This window comes from Physella acuta, unplaced genomic scaffold, assembly GCF_028476545.2.
Source record: "Physella acuta isolate Inbredline_101_S28 unplaced genomic scaffold, ASM2847654v3 ptg000081l, whole genome shotgun sequence".
Taxonomy (NCBI): domain Eukaryota; kingdom Metazoa; phylum Mollusca; class Gastropoda; family Physidae; genus Physella; species Physella acuta.
Window position 1 is genome coordinate 366667 of NW_026731601.1, and position 8859 is coordinate 375525.

Genomic DNA, 8859 nt, shown 5'->3' on the forward strand with positions numbered 1-8859 from the left:
GGCTAGCTTGCTGCTGAGGGGGTTTACACAAATCCAAATGATTTGAACTTTAAATACTGGCCTTTTAATGGCGAAGTTCGGCTCTTTAAAAATGTTTCTCGACTGGAACTTTCTTCAATTCGTCTCACAGTGTTTATCTTAAGGCCACTGACATTGGCCGGCCAGTCTGCGAACTAGCCAGGGTCGTCCGGCAAAAGTCCAAATTACAAGATGTTTGTTGACAGTTATCATTATTAAATTTTGTTTTAATTGTGACAGTTAATTAAAGTAATTGACAGAAACATACAAATCAGTTGATTGTACAACATTTCAATCTACGTCATCGCTTGTTAGACCAACATGAACAACCTTTGCCGCCAACTTGTGTTTTTTTTTTTGTGTCGAGGATATTTTGTCTCATGTACTGTAGCCTGTTGCTACACACACACACACACACACACACACACACACACACACACACACACACACACACGCATGCACGCGCACGCACACGCACACGCACGCACACACGCACGCATGCACACACGCACGCACACACACACACACACACACACACAAACACACACACACGCACACACACACACACACACGTACACACTCAGATGCACACACTCATGCACACACTCAGATACACACACTCACACAGAGTTTCTTCCAGGCATCTCTTCGAAATGGAATTTATATAGGAAATATATACTTTTTACAGTGTCCGACCCCCCACCCCCCCCCCGAAAATTGTTGTCTTCCCCCCCCCCCCCCCCCCCCCGAAAATTTCAAGTGCGCCCCCGGAGAAAAAAGTCTGGAAGAAACACTGCACTCACACAATCACACTCATACCTCATACACACACTCAGATACATACACACTCACACTAGTGTAGCGTAGTTTGTGTACTAGCTTAGGTTAATATCTAGAATAGCCTGTGTTTGTGTAGATAGTGTTAAACTATTTTAGTGTTAACATGCCTTTGTTTCACTCAGTCTTGTTGTGTAACCCATTTGTGGATGTCTGTCTTGTCTGTCTTGTCTGTCTTGTCTGTCTTGTCTGTCTTGTCTGTCTTGTCTGTCTTGTCTGTCTTGTCTGTCTTGTCTGTCTTGTCTGTCTTGTCTGTCTTGTCTGTCTTGTTTGTCTTGTTTGTGCTTGTCTGTCTTGTTTGTCTTGTTTGTGCTTGTCTGTCTTGTTTGTGTTGTATGGTGCCCGACCCAATGGATCACCCGTAAAGTGACGTAATAGAATGGTGACGTCACAACGTGACGACGCATCAAGTTACAAGCATCAGATGTGATTGTGTCATCAACTCACAGAGGAAATAAGCAACCTACCGTACACTGCCGCAACTGAACACATTCTACAACGACTTATAGCCTGCCAAGACAACAACAACGTACCACAACCTACCGTACACTGCCGCAACTGAACACATTCTACAACGACTTATAGCCTGCCAAGACAACAACAACGTACCACAACTTACAGCAGCCCCCTTGCTAAAGAAACATCAACTTACCACAAATGATTGCAACCCAACCCAACCCACCACAACCCAACCCAACCTAACACAACCCAACCCAACCTAACACAACCCAACCCAACCCACCACAACCCAACCCAACCCAACGCCAGAGCTGAAGTTGTAGGACGTGGTTTGTGTGAACTACTAGGTAAATATTTGCTTTCAGCCCCCGTCAGTCTATTTTTAGTCAGTGATTGGGCCATGTGTGCGGAGGGGGGGGGGGGGAGGTCTTGCTGGTCTTTTTTAAAGTTGTGGTAGGTCACTTGTTCCGTTCTTCATCTGTAGGTCAGCTGCTGTTCCCTTTGTAGGTCAGTTTGTTCTATATGTAGGTCAGCTGTTAAATTTAGCTATAATAAAAATAAACCGGGAGTGATCTCCCCTAAACTTTCTCGAATATTCTTATATAAAACAACAGAGGTGGGAACTCGGGATATAGTTATGATTTTTAATTCATTTTAAATACTTAAACTTTTTAAAATAGAATAGAATCTCATAGAAAAAAGAATTGCGCACCAAGCGAACGCCAAAACAAAATGTGCATAATACTTATTATTAGTACTTTATAAATTTACAAGCTTTTTTTGAGAAATCGGAAATAGCGTAAATTACTACTTTCGGTCAACGGAAATTACTCAAAATTTGATAGAAGGAAGAGGATTAGATATTTTACTTACGTGTGAAATTTCATTTATCTATCTAAAATAGTACTCAAGTTATAGGCTTTTGAAAAATTCAAAGTGAAAAAAGTACCACTTTCGGTTATCGGAAATCGCTCAAAAGTTGATACGGATCTACGATTTTGATAAAATACTTTATATATGCAATTTCATCAACCTAGCTGTAACGGTACTCCAGTTATCGTGTTTACACACAGACACACAGACAGACACACAGACATACGAACAAAAACTATGCAAAACTATGTTTTTCCGTATCATTGAGGTGTAAAACGTCGAGATTTGTAAAAATATACATTTTTGTTTTTGCACGATTACAAGACTTTCTCTATACTTCGTATATACGAGAAAGTAAAAATGAACGAGCTATCGATCCATTTATTCCCATGTTTGAAGAAAAATAAATATAACCACTCATTAAATTGAGAGGAACATTGCCGGTCCTGATTGTCTCAGGCCGTCCATCTAGGGCTGCAGTTGATGGACGGAATCTGACCGTCCATCTAGGGCTGCAGTTGATGGACGGAATCTGACCGTCCATCTAGGGCTGCAGTTGATGGACGGTCTAAAATAGCGGGCTTTACGTACCAGATTTTGCCATCAGGACAAGATTTGTCCACCAGAACAAGATTTGGCCATCAGAACAAGATTTGGCCATCAGTACAAGATTTGGCCATCAGTAGCCTACAAGATTTGGCCATCAGAACAAGATTTGGCCATCAGAACAAGATTTGGCCATCAGAACAAGATTTGGCCATCAGTACAAGATTTGGCCATCAGTAGCCTACAAGATTTGGCCATCAGAACAAGATTTGGCCATCAGAACAAGATTTGGCCATCAGTAGCCTACAAGATTTGGCCATCAGAACAAGATTTGGCCATCAGTACAAGATTTGGCCATCAGTAGCCTACAAGATTTGGCCATCAGAACAAGATTTGGCCATCAGAACAAGATTTGGCCATCAGAACAAGATTTGTCCATCAGTACAAGATTTGGCCATCAGAACAAGATTTGGCCACCAGAACAAGATTTGGCCATCAGTAGCCTACAAGATTTGGCCATCAGAACAAGATTTGTCCATCAGTACAAGATTTGGCCATCAGAACAAGATTTGGCCACCAGAACAAGATTTGGCCATCAGTAGCCTACAAGATTTGGCCATCAGAACAAGATTTGTCCATCAGTACAAGATTTGGCCATCAGAACAAGATTTGGCCATCAGAACAAGATTTGGCCATCAGTACAAGATTTGGCCATCAGTAGCCTACAAGATTTGGCCATCAGAACAAGATTTGGCCATCAGAACAAGATTTGGCCATCAGTACAAGATTTGGCCATCAGAACAAGATTTGGCCATCAGAACAAGATTTGGCCATCAGTACAAGATTTGGCCATCAGTACAAGATTTGGCCATCAGTAGCCTACAAGATTTGGCCATCAGAACAAGATTTGGCCACCAGAACAAGATTTGGCCATCAGAACAAGATTTGGCCATCAGTACAAGATTTGGCCATCAGTACAAGATTTGGCCATCAGTAGCCTACAAGATTTGGCCATCAGAACAAGATTTGGCCATCAGTACAAGATTTGGCCACCAGAACAAGATTTGGCCATCAGAACAAGATTTGGCCATCAGAACAAGATTTGGCCATCAGAACAAGATTTGGCCATCAGAACAAGATTTGGCCACCAGAACAAGATAATTACAAAAATTGAAATCTATTCTATCTAAATATAAATTGAATTAGAGCTTTTTTAAAGACATTTTTAAAGATCCCCAGTACCCCACCCCACCCCACCTTACTCCACTCACTATTCCCCACAACAACCCCACCACTGCCGACCCAACTGTGTAGTTCCAGAGTTGTCTTGCTTGTGTGGGTCACCAGTGGGGTGACACGTTTGTGTGTGTCACCAGTGTGTGACGCGTTTGTGTGGGTCACCAGTGTGTGACGCGTTTGTGTGGGTCACCAGTGTGTGACACGTTTGTGTGTGTCACCAGTGTGTGACGCGTTTGTGTGGGTCACCAGTGTGTGACACGTTTGTGTGTGTCACCAGTGTGTGACACGTTTGTGTGTGTCACCAGTGTGTGACACGTTTGTGTGGGTCACCAGTGTGTGACACGTTTGTGTGGGTCACCAGTGTGTGACACGTTTGTGTGTGTCACCAGTGTGTGACACGTGTAACAACACGTTTAGGGATGGTAAGGAAATCACAGATAAAGAAATAAGTAAAATTATTGTTTGAGTGACTTTCAAAATTTTGAACATAATTATCAGAATACCCGGTAAAAAGTTACTTATAAACTGAATACAAGAAATGTAGACCTACAATTGGACCTACGAATGTTATTTGATGTAGGTCTTGTCCGTCCACATTCTGTGTTGTTGACATTTTGTGCCAATGACGGCCTTTGTACTGTGTCGGCTTTTTGCCTTGATCCCTGGTTGTGTAATCAGCTTAGTTCTCCACATGTGGCTAGTAAATGTGGTTGAAATATTGATGAGCTGATTTGGTCACATCAGATCGATGGCGCCTCGCTTTCTTCCAGTTTTTAACTTAAATAAAGCGGGAGTCATGTCCCCTAAATTTTCTCACCAGGGGAGATCACCCTAGAATATATTTTATTCGTTGATTTGATGCTTACAATGACATTTCCAGATAGAGCAGAGTCGAGCGGAGCAAAGATTTGTGCACCAAAATCAGAGCAAAGAACGTTTGAACGGACAATGAGAACTTTATAAAGGAAACATTGATTGATTAGTAAAAAGATAATCATACATCTAATTAAGTCACATTGGGATCGAGTCTTGAACTTGGTGAACATTTTGAAACAAATCGTCCCGGTTGAAGTGAGATTTTTGAGAAACCAGAATTAACTTAGAGCACTAGTTCTAGTCCCTAGAAATCACGCGAACACAGAATCAAGATGAGAAGTATACAATTTCGTCTACCTAACTGTAGGGGTACTTATGTTTTCGGTATTTTAGAAACCGGAAATAGAGTAAAGTACCTTTTCCGGATATCGGAATTCACTGAAAATTTGACAGTTATTGAAGTATTACATTTAATACAAATGAAATTTCGTCTATCTAAAACAGTACTCAGGTGATCGTGTTCCCAAGGAAATAGAGTACCACTTACGGTTACCACAAATAATTCAAAAGTTGACGGAAACTTATTCGTACACCCTAATACTTACATTTGAAATGTCATTTACCTAACTTAAAACAGTACTCAAGATATAGGTTTTTGAGAAAACAAAAGTTGATTTAGTACCACTTCCGATTAACGGCAATCGCTGAAAAGTTGATAGAAAACTACACAGTCATTTGATATAATACTTATATATGAAATTTCGTCAACCTAACTAAAACTGTATCCAAGGTATTGAGTTTACAGACACACACATACACAAACAGACAGACAGACAGACATGATTGCAACATTAAGTTTTTCCGGCTTCTGTTTGCTGTAAAGCGTTAACATCTCGTTTTAGAATGTTTGCCCTGTACCAATACGTCCTTTGTACCAATACGTCCTTTGTACCAATACGTCCTCTGTACCAATACGTCCTCTGTACCAATATGTCCTTTGTACCAATACGTCGTTTGTACCAAAACGTCGTTTGTACCAAAACGTCGTTTGTACCAATACGTCCTCTGTACCAATATGTCCTTTGTACCAATACGTCGTTTGTACCAAAACGTCGTTTGTACCAATACGTCGTTTGTACCAATACGTCTTTTGTACCAATACGTCCTCTGTACCAATACGTCCTTTGTACCAATACGTCTTTTGTACCAATACGTCTTGAAGGTTGAGGTCCCAATTATAAGGAGGGAAATGTGGTTGTGACAGGACGGAAATGGCTGTACCAAGACGTCATAAGGTAAACATCCAATCAAATCAAGTCACATGACCAGTCTAGTCCTGAAGCCACCTGCCACTCATTAGGTCAACCAATCAAAACCCTCCAGCCACTGTTGACTCTTTGAGCCCGTTTGGCTGTGTGGGCGTCTGACCAGTTGGCTTACTCTGGCACTCATGGGTCATTCTGTCAACATGGGTCACTCATGGGTCATTCTGTCATAATGGGTCATCCTGTCAACATGGGTCATTCTGTCAACATGGGTGACTCATGGGTCATTCTGTCAACATGGGTCATCCTGTCAACATGGGTCATTCTGTCAACATGGGTCACTCATGGGTCATTCTGTCAACATGGGTCATCCTGTCAACATGGGTCATTCTGTCAACATGGGTGACTCATGGGTCATTCTGTCAACATGGGTCATCCTGTCAACATGGGTCATTCTGTCAACATGGGTCATCCTGTCAACATGGGTCATTCTGTCAACATGGGTCACTCATGGGTCATCCTGTCAACATTGGTCATTCTGTCAACATGGGTCACTCATGGGTCATCCTGTCAACATTGGTCATTCTGTCAACATGGGTCACTCATGGGTCATTCTGTCAACATGGGTCATCCTGTCAACATGGGTCATTCTGTCAACATGGGTCACTCATGGGTCATTCTGTCAACATGGGTCTTCCTGTCAACATGGGTCATTCTGTCAACATGGGTCACTCATGGGTCATTCTGTCAACATGGGTCACTCATGGGTCATTCTGTCAACATGGGTCACTCGTGGGTCATTCTGTCAACATGGGTCACTCATGGGTCATTCAGTTAACATGGGTCACTCATAGGTCATTCTGTCAACATGGGTCACTCATGGGTCATTCTGTTAACATGGGTCATCCTGTCATTTTAGACGTCCAAGTGAATCTAACCCGAAGGCCGATGTCAGCTTTGGTTTAATAGCTCCAGCTCAAGTAGATGATAGGCCGATGTCCCAGCTAAAGTAGATGATAGGCCGATGTCCCAGCTAAAGTAGAAAGTAGGCCGATGTCCCAGCTCAAGTAGATGATAGGCCGATGTCCCAGCTAAAGTAGATGATAGGCCGATGTCCCAGCTAAAGTAGACAGTAGGCCGATGTCCCAGCTAAAGTAGACAGTAGGCCGATGTCCCAGCTAAAGTAGACAGTAGGCCGATGTCCCAGCTAAAGTAGATGATAGGCCGATGTCCCAGCTAAAGTAGACAGTAGGCCGATGTCCCAGCTAAAGTAGACAGTAGGCCGATGTCCCAGCTAAAGTAGACAGTAGGCCGATGTCCCTGCTACAGTAGACAGTGGGCCGATGTCCCAGCTAAAGTAGACAGTAGGCCGATGTCCCTGCTACAGTAGACAGTGGGCCGATGTCCCAGCTAAAGTAGATGATAGGCCGATGTCCCAGCTAAAGTAGATGATAGGCCGATGTCCCAGCTAAAGTAGATGATAGGCCGATGTCCCAGCTAAAGTAGATGATAGGCCGATGTCCCAGCTAAAGTAGACAGTAGGCCGATGTCCCAGCTAAAGTAGACAGTAGGCCGATGTCCCAGCTAAAGTAGATGATAGGCCGATGTCCCATCTAAAGTAGACAGTAGGCCGATGTCCCAGCTAAAGTAGACAGTAGGCCGATGTCCCAGCTAAAGTAGACAGTAGGCCGATGTCCCAGCTAAAGTAGACAGTAGGCCGATGTCCCAGCTAAAGTAGACAGTAGGCCGATGTCCCAGCTAAAGTAGATGATAGGCCGATGTCCCAGCTAAAGTAGATGATAGGCCGATGTCCCAGCTAAAGTAGACAGTAGGCCGATGTCCCAATTAAAGTAGATGATAGGCCGATGTCCCAGCTAAAGTAGATGATAGGCCGATGTCCCAGCTAAAGTAGACAGTAGGCCAATGTCCCAGCTAAAGTAGATGATAGGCCGATGTCCCAGCTAAAGTAGATGATAGGCCGATGTCCCAGCTTAAGTAGACAGTAGGCCGATGTCCCAGCTAAAGTAGACAGTAGGCCGATGTCCCAGCTAAAGTAGACAGTAGGCCGATGTCCCAGCTAAAGTAGACAGTAGGCCGATGTCCCAGCTAAAGTAGACAGTAGGCCGATGTCCCAGCTAAAGTAGACAGTAGGCCGATGTCCCAGCTAAAGTAGACAGTAGGCCGATGTCCCAGCTAAAGTAGATGATAGGCCGATGTCCCAGCTAAAGTAGATGATAGGCCGATGTCCCAGCTAAAGTAGACAGTAGGCCGATGTCCCAGCTAAAGTAGACAGTAGGCCGATGTCCCAGCTAAAGTAGACAGTAGGCCGATGTCCCAGCTAAAGTAGACAGTAGGCCGATGTCCCAGCTAAAGTAGATGATAGGCCGATGTCCCAGCTAAAGTAGACAGTAGGCCGATGTCCCAGCTAAAGTAGATGATAGGCCGATGTCCCAGCTAAAGTAGACAGTAGGCCGATGTCCCAGCTAAAGTAGACAGTAGGCCGATGTCCCAGCTAAAGTAGACAGTAGGCCGATGTCCCAGCTAAAGTAGACAGTAGGCCGATGTCCCAGCTAAAGTAGACAGTAGGCCGATGTCCCAGCTAAAGTAGACAGTAGGCCGATGTCCCAGCTAAAGTAGACAGTAGGCCGATGTCCCAGCTAAAGTAGATGATAGGCCGATGTCCCAGCTAAAGTAGATGATAGGCCGATGTCCCAGCTAAAGTAGATGATAGGCCGATGTCCCTGCTAAAGTAGACAGTAGGCCGATGTCCCAGCTAAAGTAGATGATAGGCCGATGTCCCAGCTAA